Source organism: Eumetopias jubatus, unplaced genomic scaffold, assembly GCF_037043125.1.
Source record: "Eumetopias jubatus isolate StellerSeaLion01/CBP00866 unplaced genomic scaffold, mEumJub1_p1.0 scaffold_9, whole genome shotgun sequence".
In the NCBI taxonomy this organism is placed as follows: Eukaryota; Metazoa; Chordata; class Mammalia; order Carnivora; family Otariidae; genus Eumetopias; species Eumetopias jubatus.
The window spans coordinates 34,389,584-34,417,480 of NW_028274815.1; the positions used below are offsets into that span (position 1 = coordinate 34,389,584).

At 36.9% G+C, this 27,897-nt stretch overlaps 1 pseudogene; it reads left to right on the forward strand.

The window, feature by feature from the left end:
- Window positions 1–213: 213 nt before the first annotated feature.
- LOC114219611 (peptidyl-prolyl cis-trans isomerase H pseudogene) lies at window positions 214–27,895 on the forward strand (annotated as a pseudogene).
- Window positions 27,896–27,897: the final 2 nt, after the last annotated feature.

Here is a 27,897-nt window from a genome sequence, read left to right on the forward strand (position 1 = left end):
ATGTGGCCCATTTAAGAAGTACTGTTCTGTCAAGAGAATAACAAACCACAGACTGGGAGAAAATATTTGTAAAGCATATATCTAAGAAAGGACAACTACCCAAAATATACAAAGAACTCATAACTCAACAGTAAGAAATTGAACAACCCAATTAAAAATTGGACAAAAATCTGAACAGACACCCCAGCAGATGGCAAATAAGCATATGAAAAGATGTTCAACATCACATGTCAATACATCTCAGTTCCAACCAGAGATAATTCTCAATCCAGCTCTGAAACCAGCAATTATTTAAACTGTATGGAACTAGAGAAAGAGGAGGAAGGTGAGAAGGCAGAAAACAAGGAGGAAAAACATCCTATAAAGACTTTGGTTGAAGTATAGATGTACCATCCTTAAAGGATCAAGTGGCCAATACCCCTTCCAGGAAAAGATGATCCAGCAATTCTCAAAACACAACTCCTCACACCTACATCACACGCAGATTCCTGGGCCCCACCTAGACTTGCTGAATCTGAATCAATAAACATGAGGTAGAGAAATGAGAATTACTTTAGCAAGCATGCCAGAAGATTCACATGCCCAAAATATGTCTGTAAAATACTGATTTAGAGGAAAGCGAGTTCTACTCTCATAATGCCAAGTCATATAGCTCTCTTTTCAACTACCTGGAAAAGTAAAGCTTAAGTCTCTGAGGGCAGAATGAGAACAAAGCTCCAGCTGCCCTGAATGGAATTTGACACACAGTGCCCTTCCCAGGACTGAAGGATAAAGATTCCTATCATTCAGACATTTTACTGAATTGCACCCAGATGAGACCCAATCAGCTTACAGTAAGAGATGCCATGAAAAACAGGAATTTGGGGTGCCCGGGTGGCTCAGTTGGTTAAGCGTCTGCCTTTGGCACAGGTCGTGATCCCAGGGTCTTGGGATCGAATCCCACATCAGGCTCCCCGCTTAGCAGAGAGCCTGCTTCTCCCTCTCCTCCCTGCTCCTGCTCTCTCTCGCTATCTCCATCTCTCCCTCTCCAATAAATAAATAAAATCCTTAAAAAAACAAAACAAAACAGGAATTTGTTCTATCTCCTGCAATGAAGGCTTTGAAGATGTTGCTGATTTAGAAAATGTATTCTCTTTGTAAGACACTCAGGAGACATTTCTTTCTTACGCTGTAAATAGTGGTCCATCTTCTGAACAATTAGATTTTTTTTTATCTTTGGAGGAACTGAATTGCTTAAGTAATCAGAATTACCTCTGTACATTGACCAGTAGAACATTTACAGTTTAGTCTGAGGCTTATGCCCATCAAACGCCTAGAATTTAATAATGTGTATTTCTGAGTTAATTTCAGTCCTAACTCTTTTTATGATTTCTCCTTTTTCCCCCTTGCCTTTTTCACCTACTTCCAATTTGTTATCTTTCTTTTATGTATCCTTATAAGCCACTTTAAAACACTTTTTTGAAACAAAGCATGTTCTAGGCAAATAGATGGGTAGACAGAAAGATATAATCCTTACGGACCTCATTTTCCTCAGTTATAAATGAGGGATTCAGACCAGGTGATCATTAATGTATTCTTCCAGGTCTAAAGCCCAAAATGCTTACATAAGTTTTGGTACAAGAATGAAATCTTCTTTTAAACATACCATATTTCTAATGTGTTCTTGCAACATTTTGCTAACCAAGAGCTTAGTCAGAAAAGTGAAGGAATATCAATTTCAGAAAGGATTTTATATCTACATAATGTAACTGCTTTTCACTCCATCTGATTTTAGGATAGTGCTTTATGACTCTATGAAACCAACTGAAAAAGAGAAAAACTACAGTGTCAGTAAAAAAAAAAAAAATCTTAATTTTAATCAACTTTGCTTATTCCACCATCTTCCCCCATATTTTTAATCTTGTTGTTCCATCTTTTCCTTCTACCAGTAGATATAGATATGAAATTTTTTAGAGGCAATAGTTACAAAGTTTTGATTTTCAGACTATAACAACATCAAATATCATGAATGTATTCACAGTACATTATATGCTTACAAATAGTTAAAATGATACATATTATGTATATTTCACCACCATTTTTTAAAAAAACAAAAGTTAGCCATTATCAATCACAAGAGGTTGCTACCTTTAAACCTTACCCTGTGCGTTAATATCTTTGTATCATTCTTTTCTAATTTATGTTTGAATATTTCCTATATTCAAAAAACTATAAAATGGCAGTGTTAATTTGTAAATTCTAATTTCTTTTCAATAATGTTGCTATCTAAAGAAACATAAACAGTAGTTCACAGAATACAGCTGCCACAGAATTACCAGGGAGATACTGTTTTCTCCTAAATAATTTAGACACTTTTTAAATTTATTATCATTAACTTATTTGAATAACATTCGAGAGTGTTTCCTAGGATATACTTTCACTCCAAAACACTTCAGTGAGACTTCCATAAATCATCATCCCTGCCTAAATAACCCACTAGGTCTATTTTCAGCCCCTCTGTCCAAACATTAAGATCTTATTCACATTCCCTAAACAAAAGTCTGCTTTGTTTTACCTCAAAAAAAAAAAAAAAGTGTAAAGTCGTATATGTAGATATAAATGTAGCTAGACAGAGACACAGACATAAAGGTGACTGTTACTGCCAGATTGAAAATCCGCATTTAGCAAGCATGGGAAGCATGGAAAACTCAAAAAGGTGAGAGACAGTAGGAGAGAATTTAACCTGATCTTTATCAAGACCTTTTGTGTTTTGCAAGATGTTTGAAATAGAAAGTCTCATTGAATTCTTGTCCTCCAGTCTCAAACCAACAACACACCACTAGCACTTGAGACAGACTTGCACATCTCTTTCCTCTGTCCTCCTTCTACCTACTTTAATACCTTAACCCTAGTTCTAAACTGTTGGTTCTGTGGTGTCACTTCAGGCCCCACATTTGACCTCTTCAGATATGGCATTTGGACCTTTCCTGTAACAGAGAAAAAGCAGCACAATGCAGCCTCACCACCTGCTTCCTGCTGACCCCAAAAAGGCTGAATGAACGTACAGTTCCACCCACTACACCTTCTCTGAAGCAGGCTTATTTTTTTTTTTTTAAGATTTATTTATTTATTTGAGAGAGCGAGCACAAGCGGAGGGAGGGGCAGAAGGAGAGGGAGGGAAATCCTCAAGCACTCCCCGCTGAGTGGGGAGCCTGAGGCAGGGCTTGATTCCAGGACCCTGAAATCATGACCTGAGCCGAAATCAAGAGTTGGTCGGGTCGCCTAACCGATTGAGCCACCCAGGAGCCCCAAGGCAGGCTTATTTTTTCACGTGTGTCTGCTGACGGAAAGCACCACTCTGACCAAACAACAACCTACCCTAAAGGCAAAAGGAGAACTGGCCCCTTTCTGTACTTGCAACAAGTGGAATGTTGGAAATGATGGAATATTTTGGAAAACCACAGAACTAGAAGTAGCAGTCACTGGTCTCCCAATCCACATCACGGTAAATTCAAGAATCCTGTGGAGTTTTATAGACTTGACCTTGGTCCCACCCAAAATGGTCCCATGTAAGTGCATTAAGTGGACAGAGGCTCCTTCTTAGGAGCCAGCCACACAAGAAACCCTCTATACACATTACTGATTCTTCCCTTGGCCTTCTGTCTCTCATGGTTGGACCCCATACGCTACCACTGATCAAACAGTCCCGCCCTCCATTTTATACTTGGGTTCTCTCATTAGCCCAGATTTGAGATGTAAAGAATGTGAGCCTTCTTAATACTCCCAACCTACACTTCAAATAAATTTAACTGGCTGTCAAACCTTACTTTATCAAGTTATCACTACCGGAGACTTCATTTCATATAACTCATGGTTATTTATAAGACTTTATATTAAAGCAAACACCCGAAACAGGAAAAAGAAAGAGCAATAAACAGATTTTAAATATATAGACTAAAGCCTATAAGAATAGCTTCTTTCAAAGTCCTTCTGAAGTCTTACATTGAAACAATCATTAATACAAGTTAATTCACTAGCATAATGACAATTAAAAGTTGTTACAAATAAGAAAAATGAGCAAGTCACATTGTTACAAATATTTTTGTTGCCCTTTTAAAGATTTGTGAAATATAAGGTTGAACACAGTAATTTAATGTCTTTTAAACTGTCACCTAAATATCATGTTCCTTTTAAAATTACAACCTCTCTTAGTCCTAATGAATCATAAATCCATTACTGTTAAACTCATGACTGATTCTAGGCTAAAGAGCACCCCATAGTTGGCTTACATTTTATTATGCCCCGTTAAATTGCTTTTGCTATGTTCTTTCAAATTTTTTAAAGTGTGTTTTTCATTGAATATGCAGTAATTTTATATAGTTAGAAAAGAGGCAATTTTTTAAATGAAAATCTTAAGTTTTATTTCAGGATGCACAAGCTTCATCTTAATCGTCTTTATTAGACTGGTGCTTAGCATAGAGCCTGGCATATTACTGGCATCTAATAAATGCTGATTGAATTAAGAAAAAATGTTTTTCACACAATCAATTCCTGTATATATCTATGCTAAAGTTGTGCTATGATCATGACACTATTCTCTAGGCCTGCCCATGAAAGACTTGAAACTTCTAAGAGGGCTGTTCAGTTTTGCTTTTTTGCTTTCTTCTGGTTTGTTTTCCTCTTAGTGTGTTTAAGATGACATATTTCTTTAATCCTAAAGTTATATGGATTATAAAGGAAACATCAATTTAATAATAGCTTTTCAGGTGAAAAAAGAAAAAAAAGGAACTACCCAAGTGAATGTATACATCGATTTTATTATGTATCCCAATCTTACAAATGTGAAAACACAAAAACTTTGTGTCTTGGAACCCAGTAGATAAAGCATAATGGTGGTGATTTGTCATGTTATTATGAACTGTCTTTGTTCTGTTTTCCAGCCCATCAAATGAACTTATGATGGAAGGTGTTCTCATGATGCTGTTTGGGAGAAGTGTAGGGGCAGTACAGAGAGTGTGGTGGGTTTTTCTACTCATGACACTGTTTGGAGGAAGTCTATGGGAAGTATTAGATCAAAGGCTATATCTTCCCATAGCCTTTTGTTCAGTGTCTATTGTACCATGGATTCCTAACAAATATGAAATAGCAAGCATCTCATGCAACAAGGGAAAGCGTAATACTTTTCACCAAGCACAAGTACCAAGAGTACCTTGAAAGAGAATTTTGAAATGTGTATATGGAAATTTATATAATGGAGTTGTTTTTATCTAAATAATTATGAGAGGAATTAAAGTTTAAATTGCTCAGATTTCTCCTTCCTTATAACCCAGTCTAAATGACTCTATTTTGAAAACTTGAAGTTCAAACAATTACCAGGTTTATAAAGGCAGGTAAAAATAGCCTGGAAGAATAATAAGGAATGGAGAGACGAAGAAAAGAAGAGAGAATCAAAGGTAAAATATAGGTTAAAAAAGTTCTTGGGAGTTCTAGGACATTCTAATACAAATCATCAATTGTTACTTGTCCAACATAAAATGCCTGCCCTGCATTTATTTCTGGAATTGTAAATGGCCTGAAATAAACATCCTAACAAGGCGCATGAAACAAAGCATAAAAATGCTGTCACTGAGTCTCCTAAACAAGATGCTTTATTATGCCCAGATGATTTTTAATTCAACTTTTAATTCTTCTCTGCCTTTGAGCATGCTTCTGAGTTGTTTTTCCCTAATAAGAGTTTTCATATATCCAGGAAATGCAAGCTAATTTTAATTTCCATCTAAGCAAATCAAAGAGGAAGATAAGCATGATCCTGAAAATAAAATAATATGATGTATCCCAAATTCTCATCTAAATGATAGAAGCCTGCTACTATTTTTATTTGTGAATGTGAATAAGCAAAAGTTGATTATACAACAGTTGGAAAGAAAAGATTTTTTAAAAATTTCCATCATCTACTTACTTAATGCCACTATTTATATTACATTTAGAATGATTTTGTTAGTAGAAATTCTTTGTAGCAAATATAATTCTCAAATGCTTATCTGCTCTAAATAGAAAGCAACTGTGTTTGAATAATGATCATAGTCCCACTGGCACAATTCCTAATTTTTTATTCCAATTAATGATTATTGGAATACAAAGGTGATGGTTTTTTATAAACAGAGCTCTGATTTAGTAATGAAAATAAACATTCAGTATATCAATGTAGAAATTACATATTCATTCTAGTATAAACCATCAGAAGATCATTTAATTCATTCCCCAGGTTTCTATGTAAATGATGCAAAATAAATTATAGTTGATGATGTTCTTAAACATATCTAGTGGAGATTCTACTTTTTTTTTAAGATTTTATTTATTTGACAGAGAGACAGCGAGAGAAGGAACACAAGCAGGGGGAGTGGGAAAGGGAGAAGCAGGCTTCCTGAGGAGCAGGGAGCCCAATGCGGGGCTGGATCCCAGGACCCTGGGATCATGACCTGAGCTAAAGGCAGACACTTAATGACTGAGCCACCCAGGCACCCCAGATTCTACTTTCTTGAACAATAATTAGTTCTAGTGACACATTTCTGAGAATTCTTAAAAAAAAGTAATCTACCCCTGGCTAATCTAAATCCCTTCTGAAATGTTAATCCTATTTTTTTCTCTAGTGTCAAGAAGAGCCCAACTGGTAAAACTCTCTAAAAATGCATTTATCGGGACGCCTGGGTGGCTCAGTCGTTCAGCGTCTGCCTTCAGCTCAGGTCATGACCTCAGGGTCCTGGAATCGAGTCCCACATTGGGCTCCTTGCTCAGTGAGGAGCTTGCTTCTCCCTCTCCCTCTGCTGCTCCCCCTGCTTGTGCTCTCTCTCTCTCTGACAAATAAATAAAAATCGTTAAAAAAAGAAAAATGCATTTATCTTCTTCAATATGCACCAAACAAGACTGTGATATGAAATCAAGAAAGGTTTTTTTTTTGTCTTAGCTTCTAAGTTATCTAAGGATAAGGTGTGTCATTACATCTCCATAACCCTGGGTGAGACTACAGGTATGTAGATGTGCATATCTGTATACAATGCTTACATCCTGAGTTAGTTGTTTTGTTGTTGTTGTTGTTGTTTTTCATGGATACTTCACTTGAAAAAATCCTTTTCTGAGTGCCTTGAGTATTAGCTATAGGGTACATTGGAAAAGAGCTACAAAACATTACTCACAGTTATTGTTCCCCAAATAAGTAAAACAAGAGTTGGGAGGATTTAGAGTGTACCACTATCAGAGTTTCTCCTCCACCAGAATTATTCTGAGAGAGTAAAAAAAAAAAAAAAAAAAAAAAAAAAAGATTACATCTATAACTGGAAAAAGTTTGATCATGAGGGTTTTTTTTTTTATCCCCAGGAACTGAAGAATACATTACAACTTCTTTGAAATCAGTAAGGTGGATTATTACCTAAGGTTAAACAAACATCCAGAATTGAGCCTTGAAGGAAAAGCTACCTGGGATTTGAAGCCAATTTAGGATTCACAGAGGATAGAGAAGAAAATAAAGCTTTTAATGTGTATAGTAAAAAGAAAGGAGGAAAGAAAGAATGACAAATATCACATGAGAAAGAACACCTGTATATACCAGAAACTTTGTTTTGATTCAACAGGCTGCTCTACAATACTTCAAAGTTTTGGAATTTATTTAATACTTAAGTTTTAGCAATTTTAAGAAAGTTGGTATTTTTTTTAAGTAATGTCTACAGCCAAGGTGGGGCTCAAACTCATGACTCCAAGATCAAGAGTCGCATGCTTTTCCGACTGAGCCAGCCAGGAACCCCTGTATATTTTTAATTGTAAGTAATTTGTGGTTAATATTTCTAAAAATTTTCTCCAGTGAGAATGAGCAATCTAAAATACCCTGCCACCATCATGACACTGAATGTGTACTACAGTAATAGCTCCAGTGAAGAGAAATCTCACCACTAGACTATAGAAACTGCAAGATAACTTATAACTGAGAAATGGCACTTCAGAACTGTAATAAATTTTAGGATTCTGTTTTCTATTTTTGTAAAAAATGTCATTGGGATTTTGATATGAATTGCACTGAATCTGTACGTTGTGTTTGCCAATCCATGAACACAATTTCTTTGTATCTTTTTAGATTTCTTTCATCTATGTTTTACAAATTTCGGTATACAAGTCTTTCACCTTCTTTGGTAAGTTTATTCCTAAGTATTTGATTCTTTTTGGTCCTATTGTAAATGGGATTGTCTCTTAATTTCCTTTTCAAATGGTTCATTGTCAGTGTATAGAAACACAACTGATTTTTGTGTTGGGTTTGTATCCTGCAACTTTAATAAATTCATTTATTAGTTCTAACAATTTTTTGTGCAGCTTTAGAGTTTTCAATATATACAATCTAAAATTCATATGGGAACCACAAAGAACCCCAAATAGTCAAAACAATCTTGAGAAATAAAAATAAAGCTGGAAGCATTACACTTTCTGATTTTAAAATATATTGAAAAGCTACAGTAATTAGAACAGTATAGTGCTGGCATAAAGATAGACATGTAAATCACTGGCACAGAATAGGAAAATAAACCAAACATGTATAGTCAACTGACCTTCAACAGGGTACCAAGAATACATAATAAGGAAAGGACAGTCTTCTCAAACAAATGATGTGGGGAAAACTGTATATCCACATGCAAAAGAAAAGGACACAGTCCTGGGACGCCTAGGTGGCTCAGTCGTTAAGTGTCTGCATTGAGCTCAGGTCATGATCCCAGGGTCCTGGGATCGAGCCCCGCATTGGGCTCCCTGCTCCGCGTGAAGCCTGCTTCTCCCCCTCCCACTCTCCCTGCTTGTGTTCCCTCTCTCACTGTGTCTCTCTCTGTCAAATAAACAAAATCTTAAAAAAAAAAAGACACATTCCTTCCCTTCTAGAGTCTTTGAATGGCCTAATAATTAAATTGATATAAGACAGATTAATGGTAAAAAATAAATTTAATTTCATATGTACATGAGCTCATAAAAATATGACTCAAACAAATGACCAAAGCAAACAGCTTTCATACCTTTTAGACAGAGAAATAATGAATTTTTGAAAAACTGACAAAACAGAGAAGTTTGAGCTTGGGGTAGTAAATTAGCGAAGAAGTAACAAGGTTTGTTTATATAGCATTCACAGGTTATATAATTCCTTATCTTTGGTAATAAAGATGTCTTTATTAAATTCCTTATCTTTGATAATAAAGATGTCTTTCTTTTCTCTGGTACAAGGAGGGTACCTTCCAGATGGGAAATGTATTTTCTGCATTCAGGAGAACAAAGAAAGACCAGTGCATTTTTCTTGCACCAGCTGTTTCTTGAGTAACTTTAATTCAAAATAATCAAAATGCCAGAGTCAGTTTAGCATCCAACTCTTGGTTTCGGCTCAGGTCATGATCTCAGGGTCCTGGGATCAAGCCCTGCATCAGGCTCCATGCTCAGTGCACAGTCTGCTTGAGATTCTCTCTCCCTCTCCCTCTGCCCCGCCTGCTTGTGCTCTCTCTCTCTCTCAAATAAATAAATAAATCTTTTTAAAAAATAATTAACATGTCAAAGTGGAATATTTTTGGGTAGCTTGCCCTGAACCCCATCACACTATAGGCAAAAATCAACTCAATATGGATTAAAGGCTTAAATGTAAGACCTGAAACTGTAAAACACCTAGAATAAAACATAGGGGAAAAGCTTCAAGACATTGGCCTTAACAATGATTTCTTGAATATGACACTAAAAACACAGGCAAAAAAATCAAAAATAGACAAGTGGGGCTACATCAAACTACAGTGTTTCTGTACAGCAAACAAAACAATCAACAGAATAAAAAGGCAACATACAGAATGGGAGAAAATATTTCCAAACCATATATCTGGTAAGGGGTGAGTATCCAAATATACAAGGAACTCATATAACTCAATAGCAAACAAACAGAAATAACTAGATGAAAAAAAAAATGGGCAAAGGACCTGAATAGACATTTCTCCAAAGAAGACACACACAAGATTAAGAGGTATATGAAAAAATGTTCAACATCACTAATTATCAGGGAAATGCAAATCAAAACCATAATCAGATATCACCTCACATCTGTTAGAATGGCTACTATAAAAAAAAAAAAAAAGGATAGCAAGCGTTGGCAAGGATGTGAAGAAATTTGAACACTTGTACCCTATTGGTGGAAATTTAAAAAGGTTTTTCCACTATGGACATTCCTCAGAAAATTTTAAATAAAGCTACCATATGATTTAGCAATAATAATTTAGAAGAACTGCAATATAGATCCTGAAGAGATATTCACAGTCCCATTCAACACATCATTCACAACAGCCAAGATGTAGAAACAAGCTAAATGTCCAATGACAAATGACTGATGAAAGAAAATGTGGTATGTACACAGAATGGAATATTGATTGGCCTTTAAAAAAAAGGAAATGAGGGGCGCCTGGGTGGCTCAGTTGGTTAAGCGACTGCCTTCGGCTCAGGTCATGATCCTGGAGTCCCGGGATCGAGTCCCACATCAGGCTTCCTGCTCAGCGGGGAGTCTGCTTCTCCCTCTGACCCTCTGACCCTCTGACCCTCTTCACTCTTGTGCTTTCTATCTCTCATTCTCTCTCTCTCTCAAATAAATAAATAAAATCTTTAAAAAAAAATAAAAAATAAAAAATAAAAAAAAGGAAATGTTACCCATATGCAATTACATAAATGAACCTGAGGACATTATGTTAAGTAAAATAAGCCAGTCGCAAAAGGACAAATATTGCATGATCCATTTATATGAGAAATCTAAAATAGTCAAACTCATAGTAGCAGAGTAGAATGGTGGTTTCCAGGGTGCTGGGGAAGGGAGCAGTGGGAGTTGCTGTTCAGCAAGTATAAAGCTTCAGTTATGCAAGATGAATAAGTTCTAGAGATGTGTACAACACTGTGCCTGTAGTTAACAATACAGTATTGTACACTTTAAAACTTTTTTAAGAGGGCAGATCTCATGCCAAGTGTTCTTACCACACACACCCACACAGAACTGTAATAAAACCCATTTACAGCAAACCTAATTATTATAAGAAGATATATATATATGCACGTGTGTATACATACATATGTGTTATATGTAGAGCTAGAGTTCTGAACGTGTTTCTTTTATGTTTCTTAGAAATGAAAATTGAGTAGTACTTTTTGAAAATCACAACAGACTCAAGCACTGACTTTTTTTTTTTTTTAAGATTTTATTTATTTATTTGACAGAGAGAGAGAGAGCATGAGAGCAGGAACACAAGCAGGGGGAGTGGAAGAGGGAGAAGTAGGCTTCCTGCCGAGCAGGGAGCCCGATATGGGACTCGATCCCAGGATCCCGGAATCATGACCTGAGCCGAAGGCAGACGCTCAACGACTGAGCCACCCAGGCACCCTCAAGCACTGACTTTTGACATATGATTGGTAGCTCTTTATAAACATTTCTAAGAGAACTTATAGAAGGAATGGACATTCAGAACTATATTTCTACACACAAGTATATACACATAAGCATATATGGAAAGATATATACATATACACAACATACACACATATATGTAAATATACATATATATGCTTGCACACATATAAATGCATATAAATAAATGTACATACCACAGGTCAAATCAAAGCTAAATGAAATAAGTATCACATCATAATATGACATTATAAATGACATCAATATCCCCTTCACCATGCTCTATCCTACTAAAAGGGGCATTTTTTTCAAGTTTTTATTTTAATTTCAGTTAGTTAGCTTACAGTGTTATATTAGTTTCAGGTGTACGACATAGTAATTTAACACTTCCATACATCACCCTGTGCTCATCATAACAAGCATATATGTATGTGTGTGTATGTATATATATATGTACATATATACACACATATATATGAATATATATATGAATTAGTGTTTTTGTATTCTTTGGGTAAATATCCAGTAGTGCGATTGCTGGATCATAGGGTAGTTCTATTTTTAACTTTTGAAGAACCTCCATACAGTTTTCCCACAGTGGCTGCACCAGTTTGCATTCCTACCAACAGTGCATAAGTATTCCTTTTTCTCCACATCCTTGCCAACACCTGTCGTTTCTTGTGTTGTTGACTTTAGCCATTCTGACAGGTGTGAGGTGATAGCTCATTGTAGTTTTGATTTGTCTTTTCCTGATGATAAGTGATGATGAGCATCTTTTCATGTCTGTTGGCCTTCTGTATGGCTTCTTTGGAGAAATGTCTGCTTATGTCTTCTGTCCATTTTGTAATTGGTTTATTTGCTTTTTGGGTATTGAGCTGTATACATTTTTTATATATTTTGGATACTAACCCTTTATCAGATATATCATTTGCAAATATCTCCTCCTATTCCATCAGTTGCCTTTTTGTTTTGTTGATTGTTTCCTTTGCTGTGCAGAAGCTTTTTATTTTGACATAATCCTAATAGTTTATTTTTGTTTTTGTTTCCCTTGCCTCAGGAGAAATATGTAGAAAGAAGTTGCTATGGCTACGATTGATGTCAAAGAAGCTACTGCCTGTGTTCTCCTCTAGGATTTTTATGGTTTCAGGTCTCACATGTGGGTCTTTAATCCATTTTGAATTTATTTTTGTGTATGGTATAAGAAAGTGGTCAAGTTTCTTTCTTTTGCATGTTGCTGTCCAGTTTCCCAACACCTTTTGTTGAAGAAAGTGTCTTTTTCCCATTGGATATTCTTTGCTGCTTTGTCCAAGATTAATTGACCATATAATTGTGGGTTTATTTCTGGATTTTCTATTCTGTTCTATTGATTTATGTGTCTACTTTTGTGCCAGTACCATCCTTTTTGATCACTACAGCTTTGTAATATAACTTGAAGTCCAGAATTGTGATGCCTTCAGCTTTGTTTTTCTTTTTCAAGATTGCTTTGGCTATTCAGGGTCTTTTGTGGTTTCATACAGATTTTAGAATTATTTGTTCTAGTTGTGTGAAAAAATGCTGTTGTATTTTGATAGGGATTGCATTAAATGTGTAGATTGCTTTGGGTAGTGTAGGCATTTTAACAATATTTGTTCTTCCAATCCATGAGAATGGATTATCTTTCCATTTCTTTGTGTTGTCTTCAGTTTCTTTCATTAGTGTTATATAGTTTTCAGAGTACAGGTCTTTCATCTCCTTGGGAGGTTTATTCCTAGGTATCTTATTATTTTTGGTACAATTGTAAATGCGACTGTTTTCTTAATTTCTCTTCCTCCTGCTTCATTATGAGTATATAGAAATGCAACAGATTTCTGTACACAGATTTTGTATCCTCACACTTCCTTGAATTCATTTGTCAGTTTTAGCAGTTTTTTGGTGGAGTCTTTCAGGTTTTCTATATATAGTATTATGTCATCTATAAATAGTGAAAGTTTTACTTCTTCCTTACCAATCTGGACTTTTCTTTCTTTTTCTTGTCTGATTGCTATGGCTAGGACTTCTAGTACTATGTTGAATACAAGTGGTGAGAGTGGACATCTTCATCTTGTTCCTGACCTTACAGGAAAAGCTCTCAGTTTTTCCCCATTAAGGATGATGTTAGCTGTGGGCTTTTCATATATGGCCTTTATTATGTTGAGATATGTTCCCTCTAAACTTACTTTGTTGAGAGTTTTTATCATGAATGGATGTTGTTCTCTGTCAAATGCTTTTTCTGCAACCATTGAAAGGATCATATGGTTCTTATCCTTTCTCTTGTTGATGTGATTTATCTCGTTGACTGATTTGCAAATACTGAACCACCCTAGCAATCCAGGGATAAATCCCACTTGATCATGGTGAATGACTTTTTAATGTATTGTTGAATTCAGTTTGCTAGTATTTTGTTGAGAGTTTTTGCCTCTATGTTTATCAGGGATATTGGTCTGTAGTTCACTTTTTTAATGGTGTCTTTGTCTGGTTTTGGTATCTGGGTAATGCTGGCCTCATAGAATGAATTTGGAAGTTTTCCTTCTTCTTCTATTTCTTGGAATTAACTCTTCTTAAATGTTTGGTAGAGTTCACCTGTGAAGCCATCAGGTCCCAAACTTTTGTTTGTTGGGAGTTTTTTGATTACTGATTCAATTTCTTTGCTGCTTATTGGTCTGTCTGCTCAAATTTTCTATTTCTTCCTGTTTCAGTGTGGTAGTTTAAATGTTTCTTGGAATTTATCCATTTCTTCTGGGTTGTCCAAATTGTTGGCATATAGCTTTTCATAATATTGTCATAGTTGTTTGTATTTCTGTGGTGTTGGTTGTTATTTATCCTCTCTCATTTGTGATTTTATTTATTTGAGTCCTTTTTCTTTCTTGATAAGTCTGGCTAGAGTTTTGTCAACTTAATTAATTTTTTCAAGAACCAGTTCCTGGTTTCATTGATCTATTCTATGGTATTTTTAGGTCCTGTATCATTTATTTCTGCTCTAATCTTTGTTATTTCTGTCCTGTTGGTTTTAGGTTTTGTTGTTGTTCTTTTTCTAGCTCCTTTAGGTATAAAGTTAGGTTGTTTATTTGAGATTTTTCTTGCTTCTTGAGGTAGGCCTAGATTGCTATAAACTTTCCTCATGGAATCACTTTTGCTGTATCCCGGAGGTTTTGGACAATTATATTTTCAATTTCACTTGTTTCCAGTACTTTTATTTCTTCTTTTATTTCCTGGTTGACCCATTCATTGTACAGTACCATGTTATTTAACCTCCATGTATTTGCATTCTTTCCAGATTTTTTCTTGTGGTTGACTTCTAGTTTCATAGGTGTTGTGGTAAAAAAATATGCACGGTAGGAGTCAGCTGACTTTTAAAGCTCCAGGCTCCAAGTCCTACTAGTTTTACAAACTCATGGAATTCAGCCTCTCTGGTTTCTAGAGCCAAACATTATGGGGATTAGTCTTCCTCATGTGAGCCCCCTAGTAGGAGGGCCCATTTCTCTGCCCTCTCCCCACACCCTGCTCCCCCCCTCCTGCGAGCAACCTCCCTACACCTTCCCGATCTTCCTAAACTTTCAGATGCAGCTTCTTCTCTATATTTAGTTGTGGAGTTTGTTCTGTCAGTCTTCCAATCAAACTGCTCTTCAGTTTCTTGATTTTGATGTGGATGATATCTAGTTGTAAACATGAGATGGAGTGAGCTCAGGGTCTTCCTATTCCACCATCTTCCCAAGCTCCCTTCTAATAGAGGCATTTTTTAAACATTCACAGAAGTGTAACAAAAAGTAGTGTGAAAAACTTTTCTTTATGACACAATTAAAATGACATTCTTTTTAGTCATAAATTTTGGCTTACATTGAATTTTATGTTTATGCATCTAAGCTCCCAATCCTTATGTTTTTATAATCTATTTCTATATCTAATTCTGCTATAAAACTCTGTTTTCTCTTGGTATAGGAATTTACATTTTTTTAATGTTTGTAGTCTTAACTTTAGTCTTTCAGACAACAAATTTATGCATTCATTTCATTTACTTTTGAATATATTCTGCCTAATTTTGTCAAAAATCCCAAGAACATCTTGGAGAAAAAGTAGACCATTTACAAAATGAGAACACATGCAAATATTTGTCTTGAGGTCATAAAATAATCTAAGCATAAACCATAAAGATGCTGCTGATCAATTTTTAAATCTTTCATTTACCCACACAATTTATTTAAGGAGCTTCATGGTATCATTACACATGATATAGATGAAAATTCCCTAGATAAGAATTTATGAAGTTTGTTAAGAATGATAGTAGAGCTTTCCTCTGATAAGACTAGCCACATCAAAACTTTGATAGGTTTTTGTGGGTAAAATACTTTGAAATTTCTCATGTGTTTTGAAGGCAGGACACTGAGCTATAGACTAATTGTTAAACAGCTCATTTGTCATATACTTGAATATCATAATAAGGACAGACCTGGGAAATCACACATACCATGTGCCACCTTTGAAATATTGTTATTCACTCTTTATTTTAACCATTTCTTAAAAAAGAACTATTAAAGGAAACCATATGGTGTATACCAATTGGTTAAGTATTACTATAAGCATATTCCCCAGTAGGCATGTCTTCTGTGGGTTCCTGGGCTAAAGCAGACAGAAATGTTCGGTCTGGTGGTATGATGAAGTCTAAGAGGTGCTAGCTCTGTGCGTATCAAGTACTTATCACATTTCACAATCTCTAGCCCACTAAACATAAGAGATGAACGTGGGGAGGGAACTGTGCTAAAGACTGCAATCACAGGGGCACCTGGGTGGCTCAGTCGGTTAAGCATCTGCCTTCGGCTCAGCTCATGATCCCAGGGTCCTGGGATCAAGCCCCACATCAGGCTCCTTGCTCAATGGAAAGCCTGCTTCTCTCTTTCTCCCTCGGCTGCTCCCGCTGCTTGTGCTCTCTCTTTCTGTCAGATAATTTTTTTTTAAATCTTAAAAAAAAAAAAAGATTACAGTCACAGTCTCTGCCCCAGTTCAGAAATGTATATCCTCTGGGACCCCATCTAATGATCTAAGTGTCTTTTGTGAGACTTAGAAATCTTGTGATAGGTTACATGCTCCAGTTAGCACTGAAAAAGTTCCCCAGTGGCTTTTGGAATCTCCAAAACCTTGGCACAAACGTGATAGCTTAGATTCAAATATTTCTCCCCAACATTCAGCCAACACCAAGACTGTTTAAATTCTAAACACTCTGCTTGATCCATATAAATCTAATTCAACCACAAAAGGAGACTATGCATTGCTCTGGAATAAAGGAGAATGGAAGATTACATAAAGCATCAACAATGCATCACAAAGGCACAGTCTCCCAAAAGGGAAAAGAGAAGGGAAGTTGGGCTTTCAAATCTCTGTCTAGTATAATCATCACATTTCATTTCCCAAACACACTGGACCTCCAACATTTTAGTCCATTAGCATAGCAAGAAGGGTTCATTCTTCAGCCAGCCACTCACCAGTCCATCCATATCTCCGCACTCAAAAGGCCTTTCATTCACACATACACATACCACACCCGTATATTCCTACATCTCCTCCAGTAACTCATTCTCTTCTCTCTGCCCCGGTTATACCATTCCAACTTTCAAAACCATTCAGAAGGCCACCAAGAAACCAAAATGCTCCAGTTAATGGTAACAAACTTGAAAGAGAACATTATTATTCTGTTAGAAGTCAGACTTAAAGAATCCTGATCTTGGTTCTCCTTCTAATTTAGACAATGCTCTTACCATTTGTTTCCTTTTTTAAAATGTGCATTCAAATAGGGATGTGTGGTAGAGATGGCTAGCTCTCTACCTCTTTCATTGTTGCCCTACTTCACACAGGGCAATGTAATGCACCAGATAAATGACAGTGTTCCCAGATTCCTTAACATTCAATACCGTGAAGGGATTTAGCGCTCAACACTGAAAGAGGATTGCTCTGTGGAATTCCATGGAGGTTTCTTAAAGGGCTCCGACTGAGCTGGTAATTGCTCCCCTTTTGTCCCCCTCCCTTCTTTTGTGTTGCTTAGAACACAAACATGATGACTGGCATACATGCAGCCATCTTAAACCATGAAGTGACAGTGGAAGCCATATTCCAAGACAGTGGAGCCAAAACATAGAAGTGTCTGGCTCCCCAATGACAGAGGAATGGCCACCCCAGCCAGGGACATCATACCTCCAGACATCTTTCACTGGAGAAAGAAACAAACCTCTATTTTGTTTAAACCTCTTTTGCTTTGGATTTTCTGTTATATGTAACTGAACTTAATCCTATCTGAAACAACATTACGTTTTTTTCTGACTTGAAATTATATTAAGCCCCTAAGTGCTGACTTATTGACATAACTATTGTCCAGAAAAATCATATTCACTATAGAAATATAAAATTATTCAATAGAAGATTGAGTAGTACTTCTGCAAAATCATAACAGACTCAAGCACTGACTTTAGACACGATTGATAGCTCTTTATAAACATTTCTGAGACATTACAAAAGACATTCAGTACTCTAGCTCTACACATAACATTGCTTAAATGAGGGCCAAAACAGATCTCTGATAAAATATGAGGTTAATTCATTTGTTAACACATTGTCAGCATCTTTCTCATCATTTTAGTACATTTTCTATCCATTTTAATAGTTACCTTTTTAAATTTTGATCTCTCTATTCTTTATCTATATTTTCTTTTTAGATGTCATTTCTGCTAAAATTCTGAAATGAGGTATGAGTCACACAGACCTAACTCTGTTAACTCAACTATGCCAAAAAGCAGGAACACACTGCTTACATACCAATTAGTTTTCCTGAATTAAGGCCCTGAGCCCTGTTCAGTAACATTCTTCTCTCTGGAAGATGCACATTGAGATGTCCCTCTGTAAAATAAATGTGATCAAAGACTGGGACCTGGACAGAAAGCAGGAGGCCAGAGAAAGGAAATGTTTCATTGAGAAATGTTTTGGCAATTAGGATTGAATATTATTAATGTTTCACAGAAGCACTTCTTGTATTTTAGAATACAGGTCTCCAGGATAAGTACAGTGAAATTCACCAATCTCTATTTCTGATCTCTCAAATGTGCAGTTCCTTGACATTTTGTCCTTGACATCCAGAACTGGAAAATGAGCTTGATTTAACTTCAGGAACTTGAGTTGCTGAAGCCTAAAAACTATAAAATCTACATCATCCTGTATAGTTGGAACATAAGACATGCTTATCACCCTATCAAATTTTATTTTAGTGTTAGTAGTCAGTATGAACCACTTCCTCCAAATTAGAAACATTTCACTGATTTTATAAAAGCATCTGGACTAAGATTTGGCATCTAAACATGTTCATATTTCCCACCCCAGTACTCAGCTCTAGCATCTTCAAGATGCCAATGCTATACACAGAACAAAACCCTTCAGATACCTCTCGACTTCCCCCACTTTCCCAGGATTCAACCAGTGAAACAGAACAGTAGGAGATATATAATATATTAGACAGTTATTGCAAAAAATTGGCTCACACAATTGTGGGTGCTGTCTGGGCAAGTGTGAAACCCACAGGGCAGGCCATCAAGAAAGACTGGAACTCTCAAGAAAGAGAGAAGTTACTGTCCACAGGCAAATTTTTTCTTATTAGGGAAGACTCAGCTCTTAAGGTCTTTCAGCTGTTTGAATCAGATCCACACAAATTATCTAGGATAATCTCCCTTACTTAAAGTCAAGTGATTATAGCCTTTAATCACATCGACTAAATACCTTTACAGCAATACCTAGACTAGTGTTTGAATAACTGGTAAAGACCATCACACCCTCCTCCACAAACTCTTGGGCAGTTAGGTAGAGGGTTCACCCTCTGCCCTGGATTTTGATCCCTGTTAACAAATACTGACGATACAGACAGGCTACAGCTATTAGAAGTCCTGATCTTCACCTTCTCACAGAGTGTTATGTAAGAGGGTTTCAAGAACCTGTCATTGCACACGTCACTTTTCACTTTTTTATCTTCTCATATATGCTTTAGTTTCCTTGACTAAGAGGATTATGTAGTAAGTTCCCAGTTTAATACTATCCCAACTGAGACCTATGACACAGGAAAGAAAAACTCCACCTCCTATGGAGTAATTTTCTCAACTGTTATCTCAAGGAGGAAAGAGGAGAGCACAGCAAAGGTGTGACCTGGTTTCAATCCAGCAAATTGGTTTGACTTTCCTGGAGGCAAAGGCCATCAAAAGTCTTGCAGGTTCTCTGACCTCCTCTTTTCCCCTCTTCTTTTGTCTTTTACCACAGCAAAAACACACCCATTTTTATCTTGTACCTGCTATCCCTGGGGCTTTTAGTCTGCTTTCCCCACAGAATCCCAGCATTTTTAGCCAAAATTGTTGCATGCTGGGGCAAAGGAACAGAACCCTTAAACAATGATGATTTACTCTAAATAAAAATTTGCCATGGCAAAGGTTCAGTGGTTGAGTTAGAATTTCAGGATTGAGGAAGAAAAGAGGAGCGGCTTTTTAAAAATATTAACAAGGGGGTTAAAGTAGTGAAGTTTATCTTCAAAGACAGGTTTGGGTCTAATTTGTTTCCTTTATTAATTATACGACCTTTGAAAAGTCTCAACCTTCTTACGTTTCAGCTTTCTTGCCTATAAATAAGGGGAGGAGACCAACTTCTCTTACAGTTCTATTTTTCTTTGATCCTATGGACATAAAGCAGCATAACATGGAGAAGAGCTGACGAGAAAAAGTATAGAAGAGTAACTTAAAGTATAAAGTAGCATGAAATGCTCACTCTGGAAGGAAGGAAGGAAGGAAGGAGAAGGAAAAGAATAAAGAATGAGAGAAGAAAAAGCTGGGGTACAAAGGTAAAGTGTAAGAACATACAGGTACATACAAGGAGAGAAAGGTGGGAACTGTGGCAAACTGGAGAGTTCATGGCCCCTTACAAAAAGTAGCTACTATTCATCTCTATCCAACAGCTGGTGTGGGAAATACAGATCTAATGGTGCCAGGTTTTAGAATTTTTCCAAAAAGCCATAAATTTGGATTCTTATCTGACAACTCCTAATTTTTAAATGTGGACAAATTAGTTCAATTTTTAAAGAACAGTATGCAAAACAAACACAATATATAATAATTTTTAAGTAAAGATTATTGCAAAATAATGCATTAACAACAAAATATCAAAAATTGCTTTTTTATACATTTTAAACAGCTTTATTGAAGTATAATTTACATATCATAAAACTTATCTCTTATTTATTCATAATTTTTAAAATTTTAATTCCAGTATAGTCAACATATTAGTTATATTAGTTTCAGCTGTACAATATAGTGATTCAACAATTCTATACATTACTCAAGTGCTCATCCCGATTAAGTGTACTCTTAATCCCCTTCACCTATTTCACCCATCTCCCCACCCAACCCCTCTGGGAACCATCCATTTGTTCTCTCTAGTTAAGAGGCTGTTTTTTGGTTTGTCTCTCTTTTTTCTTTGTCCATTTGTTTTGTTTCTCAAATTCCATATATGAGTGAAATCATGTGGTATTTGTCTCTCTCTGGCTGACTTATTTCACTTAGCATTATACCCTCTAGGTCCATCCATGTTCTTGCAAATGGCAAGATTTCATTCTTTTTTATGCTGAGTAATATTCCATTGTATATATCTACCATGTCTTCTTTCTCCATTCCTCTATGGATGGATACCTGGGTTGCTTCCATAATTTGACTATTGAAAATAATGCTGCAACAAACATAGGGGTGCCTGTATCTTTTTTGAATTCGTGTTTTTGTATTCTTTGGGTAAAAACCCAGTAGTGGAATTACTGGATCATATGGTAATACTATTTTTAATTTTTTGAGGAACGTCCATACTGTGTTCCACATTGGCTGTGCCAGAAACTACCAAAAATTTCAATAAAGACAGGCTCTGACCCTGTATTTGCACAATTCACATCCCTGGCCTCACCCCAATCCTGGCTCTGTACCCTTGATAGCCTCTGGGTTAAAGGCTTACAACAGGGAGCCTGGTATTGCCATAAATGCAAATAGAAAAGAGGAAGAAAAGCAGGATTGGGAGTGGAGATAATGAATTCAACAGCAGGAATTCTATCTGAGGTGCTGTGTGGGCATCTAGATGAAGGAGACTCTAAGCATTTGAGAATAAGGAAGTGATATCAGTAAGTGGAAAAATTAATACTTGGTGTCTGTTATATGCTGGACAGTCTACATATATTACCTCATCCACCAACAGTTGTTAAGATGACTCTTTGATTATGAGGTTTAATCTCCATTTAAGATATTTTTTAATGGATATTAAGGTCACAGCCCCAAGATCATACAAGTAGCCAATAACACAATTGAGCCTGTCTGAATTCCAGGTTTGTCTGACTCCAAAATCCATCCTTGCCAACAAACTTTGCTGCCATGAGAAAGACACATACAAGTGCATGTCATCAATAAACCTGGAGATTGGATGAGATTCCCAGAGAGCGTAAATGACCCTTGCTGTTCATCAAGGCTGTGTTATTATCCTAGTGACCCTCTCAGGGATGGGGGGGGCCTTCCCTCTTGCTATTCTCAGGACTGGAGCTGTTCTTTGGACTGGAGCCTTTCCATCCACTAAGAAATTTCCCCTGCAGCCTTCTGGTCTGCAAGTATTATAGCCTCTGAATTCTAAGCTCTACTCACATGTAAAGACCCCTGGCTCTCTTCCATATTTACTCTCACCACTGCAGCTTTGTTAAAAATTACAACCTGTTTCCACACTCTTTGGAACCTTGTGACTTGACCACCAGTTTCTCTTAGGACTTGCATATGAGTCCCTACATTTTGGCAACATTTAGTTTCAGGTCATAACTCTTACCAAGTGTCCTGTTAATCAGGGCAAACCTAGCCATGTCTCAAGATAGGACATCCCCAAATTTCTGGTTCAGTCTTACTTCCCTAGCATTTCTTAATAGGTGATTGACTAAGGAAATGAATTATTTGTTTCTCAAATAAATTTTATATCTTCCTTCTCCACTCATTTCTTACAGTCATGTCTTTCCCTTAGACCATCATATTCCCTCCACTACTCCAGTATGAATCTTATCATACTTCTAAGAGTAGCTTATATTTTACTGCCTCGCAAAATGTTCCTTCACCAGCCCAGTCTGAATCAATCACTCTATCTATGAACTATGACACTGTTGATTCATTGGACACTCATGTGCCATTTTTAATCAACAACACATCAATCGTATCTACCTAACTAGAAGGAAAGGGGCCAATGTTTTATGCTTTGTTAATATTCCCAAAACTTCACACACACTGTAGGGGCTCTGATAAATAGCCATTGAATGATGTGTTTCTAAAGCATGGAAACCTGAAGTTTTAGTCCTGTATATTACTGACGGCCCTTAATTTTTCTCACTGGCCTCTTATTTCTAAAATAGGGATAGCATTATATGAAATTCCAGGGGTATTATGAGGAAGAGTATAATGAGGATATTTTAAAAATATCTACTGATATATTTTCCTTTTTGATCTCTTTCCTAGCAATCCTTAATCATTTTCTGCCCCAGTTAGGAGAGGGCAAATCCAGCTAAGAAAATAGAAGGATTTGACTGAAAGAAGTCCCAATGAGATAAGAGGAGAAAGAATAAAGCCCTTTTGACCAAGGGAAAAGGAACCAAATAGAGAGAGAAAGGGAAAAGAGCTTATTCACGAGTGTCCTCCCATCTCCTGCTTTGTTCCCAAAGTATCCTCAGCACCAGGGCCAAATCTAAGGAAAAGTGGTAGGAAGAGCCCAAAAATGCCAGAGAAACCAAAAGCAGGTTTGTGCCATCATTCCCATCCGGGACTCTAGAAGAAGACCACCATGAAGAAAGCTGTGCATTAATATAAAGCAAATATAGCAGAGTCGGGATGCTGTGTTTTGGCCTATGTCAGTTATGGAGATGGTGTAGAACTCCCAGCAGGTCCCAGAGAAGATGTAAAGAGTAGCTGAGGGTTCCAGGTGGTGAGCTCACTAATAAGATTCTTGCAGGAAGAAGACAAGGGATTCTGTAATAGAATATTTATAGGAAAGACCATCTAAGAAAATGAGCAAATTGGAGTCTCAGCCAGAATCAAAGAAAGTACTACCAGCAAGACCTGAAGACAAGAAAGGGTCCACCATTGCATCTTGACCGTGCCAAAGAAAAAAACCAAGAATCACACCAGACATGGACCATCATGAGCAGATGAAAGAGAGCAATCACACCGATTTTGTTTTCCAGAGACCATTAAGATACACAACTCGGGTGCCTGGGTGACTCAGATGGTTAAGCATCTGCCTTCAGCTCAGGTCATGATCCCAGGGTCCTGGGATTGAGCCCCACGTCTGGCTCCTGGCTCAGAGGGGAGCCTGCTTCTCCCTCTGCCTCTGCCTCTCCCCTGTTCATGCTCTCTTTGTATCTCTCTGTCTCAAGCGAATAAATAAAATCTTAAAAAAAGATAAACACCTCAATGGAAGAACAATAAATGTGCATAGGGCTCTCATTCAACACCATGTGGGAATTGGTTCTTCTCCATTTCCCAAGATAAGAACAGAAAAGACTTGAACTATTTGTCAATCTCCTCTAAAAAATTAGTTTTGACTAGGGAATAATGGAATTAGTTTAATTGACAAATTAAGTTTCCCTCTCCCTTTGTGAGATGAAGGGCTTGAGGGCAAATGAGAACAGTGATAACATAAAGATAGTTTTCTTTATACATTTGAATTATGGTGGGCCCATCTTGACATATATCTCCCCTCACAATAAATTTACAATGAATATTTTGTATTAACTTAAGAAAGCAACTTATGCTACAAAACTAAGGACAGTGCATCACTAGATGTGCTTTAAACACTTATTTTCCTGACTGCCTTAAAGTAGGTTAAGAAAAAAATCTTCCCCAAGTAAGAAAAGAAGACAAATCATTATGACACAAGACTTAACTGAAATTCTGCCCTATTAGATTTTGCTAAGAAGAGAGAAGTGCCAGATGAGGGGATTTCAGGGATAAGTTATTATATTTGCAAATTGGTATAATGAAAATTACCTAGGCAGTACCATGAATTTAAGTGAACTGTGATTTTTTTCCTTAAATTTTAATATAAAATAATTGTTCATTTCTTCCAAGAAATAGTTAAGGTTGCTGACTCTTTTGCATAAATCAATATGCTCTGAACAATAAAGCTAATAGCCCAGTAAAGCCACCCAGGTGCCCCTAAAATGTAGCTATGTAGCTGTTTCCAGGGCTTTATTCCAGGGGCTAAACAGCAGTTTCCATTTCTAGTCAACTGCTGTCTTTATCAAATTACTTCCTTGACTCAGGGACAGCTTTTTAAGACATCTTCTAAGGGAAAACTTTAATTTCTCATCTCTGTTCTTAAAGAATATAGTTTTTTTTTTGTTTTTTTTTAAAGATTTTATTTATGTATTCATGAGAGACAGAGGAGGAGAGAGAGAGAGGGAGAGAGAGAAGCAGAGGGAGAAGCAGGCTCCCAAGGAGCAGGGAGCCCGATGCGGGACTCGATCCCAGGACCCTGGGATCATGACCTGAGCCGAAGGCAGACGCTTAACCATCTGAGCCACCCAGGTGCCCAGAATATAGTTTTTAAAGTAGTAGGATTGACTACTATATATTTTTGAGGGTTTTTGATAATATTAAAAACAATTATGTACATGTAAAACTAGTACAAAACATAGTGACTTTGTTATTCATCATAGAAACATGCACGGTCTTACTAATTTTACTAAGAAAATGTTATCATATTTCATAGTTATCTAAAGTGTTAAGTTCTTTTTTTTTAAGATTTTATTTATTTATTTGACAGAGAGAGACACAGCGAGAGAGGGAACACAAGCAGGGGGAGTGGGAGAGGGAGAAGCAGGGAGCCTGATGCGGGGCTGGATCCCAGGACCCTGGGATCATGACCTGAGCGGAAGACAGTTGCTTAACAACTGAGTCACCCAGGCGCCTCTAAAGTGTTAAGTTCTAATATAAGCAAACAAAAGTATTTTAGTCCAATGACAAATAATTTGTTTTTAACCTTGTGTTCTTAGTCATGTAGCCTTTCCAAAAAAGAGATCCAAAGAAACAAATATAAGAAAGCACAATCAAAGAAAAAGCTTCTACTGAGAATGGGGTTAACAGTCTCAGAATTTTAGATTATTATGTTAAATATATCTTATTAGATATAAGATGGTAATGCTAATGGATGTTCACCCCTCAGCTTTCTCTGTGCAACAAAATTACGAAATGTGTTCTTAATGAATAAAGCACACTGGTTATGTTTATCTGACATGAAAATGGCTTAAAATATTACGTGGAGGGGCACCTGCATGGCTCAGTTGTTAAGCAACTGTCTTCGGCTCAGGTCGTGATCCCAGGGTCCTGGGATGGAGCCCCGCATTGGGCTCCCTGCTCTTCAGGGAGCCTGCTTCTCCCTCTCCCTCTCCCACTCCCCCTGCTTGTGTTCCCTCTCTAGCTGTGTCTCTGTCAAATAAATAAATAAAATTTTTTAAAAAAACTATTATGTGGAAAGTTTTAACTAATAATCCAAAAACACTTTAATCAAAAAAATATTTTATATCTAATTAAAGTACATTGTTGCTTATTCTTATTGTAACTCTTTAAAAAGCTAGAATAAATTGATCATTATGAATTCTGATGCCACAGTAATTTAATGTCCTATAAAATTTAAACCAGATTTGTTTTCCATTCTGTATATAAGCAAAATGAATTAGATGAACTCCATGATTCCCAAGATTATCTGCTGGTTTACCTAAAATTTTCATGCTAGAATTCAGTCATAAGGCATATCATTTATCTCAAAAATTTCTTAAAATACAGAGCAATTGTGGCAGACACACAGACTGTATGAGCTCAGAGTAACCTGAGACTTGAACTGTCCCTCTGGCATTTTCCCATTCTAAATATAGAGTGGCTTGATAATCCCTTTGGTTTCTAAATTGATTGAGAATGGTCTGAAAGGGAATTGATTTAATTCATACCCTCTGGTATAGCTTCAGAGCAGTCCCTTAGGGAGAGAGCATCAGTCCGAACCCAGACCCCAGGACATTCTGATCCATCTCCCAATCTGTCTAGGAATCCCAAAACACTTACAGGGAAGTTATCAAAGCCCAGCTCCAACAGGGTATGACTAATTATTTTTTAACAATTTAAGAAGGGGTATATGTGTTTGTACACATACACATACACACATACATACAACTTAATGATAAGTTGTCCATTCTGAGTATTCAATTTTTTATTTGTAGAATGAAAGGAACACACTAATGATCTCTAACCCTTTGCCGGTTCAAAAATTCTATGATTCCTCAAATTAGATCCCTTTCTCCCCATCTCCCTTTAAAATGGTGATGGATGAGACATAAAATTTTTCAGTAAGAAGAGAGTACTAAAAGTTTGCGTAAAAAGCTAAAAATCTAAAAGGTGTATTATAAAGAAAAAAGTTTATATTAGGCATAGAGTTTAAAGGAATAAATAACATTAGTTGTTAAAATGGAAGAAATCGGGGCGCCTGGGTGGCTCGGTCGGTTAAGCATCTGCCTTCGGCTCAGGTCATGATCCCAGGGTCCTGGGATCGAGCCCTGCATCGGGCTCCCTGCTCAGCGGGAAGCCTGCTTCTCCCTCTCCCTCTGCCTGCCTCTCTGCCTACCTGTTCTCTCTCTCTGCCAAATAAATAAATAAAAATCTTTTTTAAAAAATGGAAAAAAATCAATGTGAATGCAAGGACTTAGGGACAATTTTTTTTTTTTTGCATTTCTGTCATTAAAAGTAACCCAACTCAAAATGTTTGCTCATCAACATTCATGCACACCTCCTTGAAGCAAAAAGACAAGGAAACTTGGAAGATAACCAATTCCAAGTAAACTCTCATGAAGGAAATGCAACACCTTGTTGTGGTTAAAAAGTAAGAACATTTTCAAAACATATGTGATATTGGGTGACTAAAGAGACATCGGCCGAGAATTTTAGGCAGTTCTTCACTGGAGAATTCAGAAAAGATGGGGTTCTGATAGGATACAAAGGGAGCACCTTCCACAGGGTCATAAAGGATTTCATGATTCAGGGTGGGGATTTTGTTAATGGAGATGGTACTGAAGTTGCCAGTATTTACCGGAGGCCCATTTGCAGATGAAAATTTTAAAACTGAGACACTCAGCTCCAGGCCTGCTTTCCATGGCAAACAGTGGTCCCAGTACAAATGGCTGCCAGTTCTTCATCACCTGCTCTAAGTGTGATTGGCTGGATGGGAAGCACGTAGTGAAAAATCATTGATGGACTTCTAGTGATGCGAAAGATTGAGAATGTTCCCACAGGCCCCAACAATAAGCCCAAGCTGCCCGTGGTGATCTCACAGTGTGGAGAGATACAGTCCAGAGCAAGACTGATCAGGCCTTCCCTTGCTCTGGGTGACGATCTTGAGTAAGA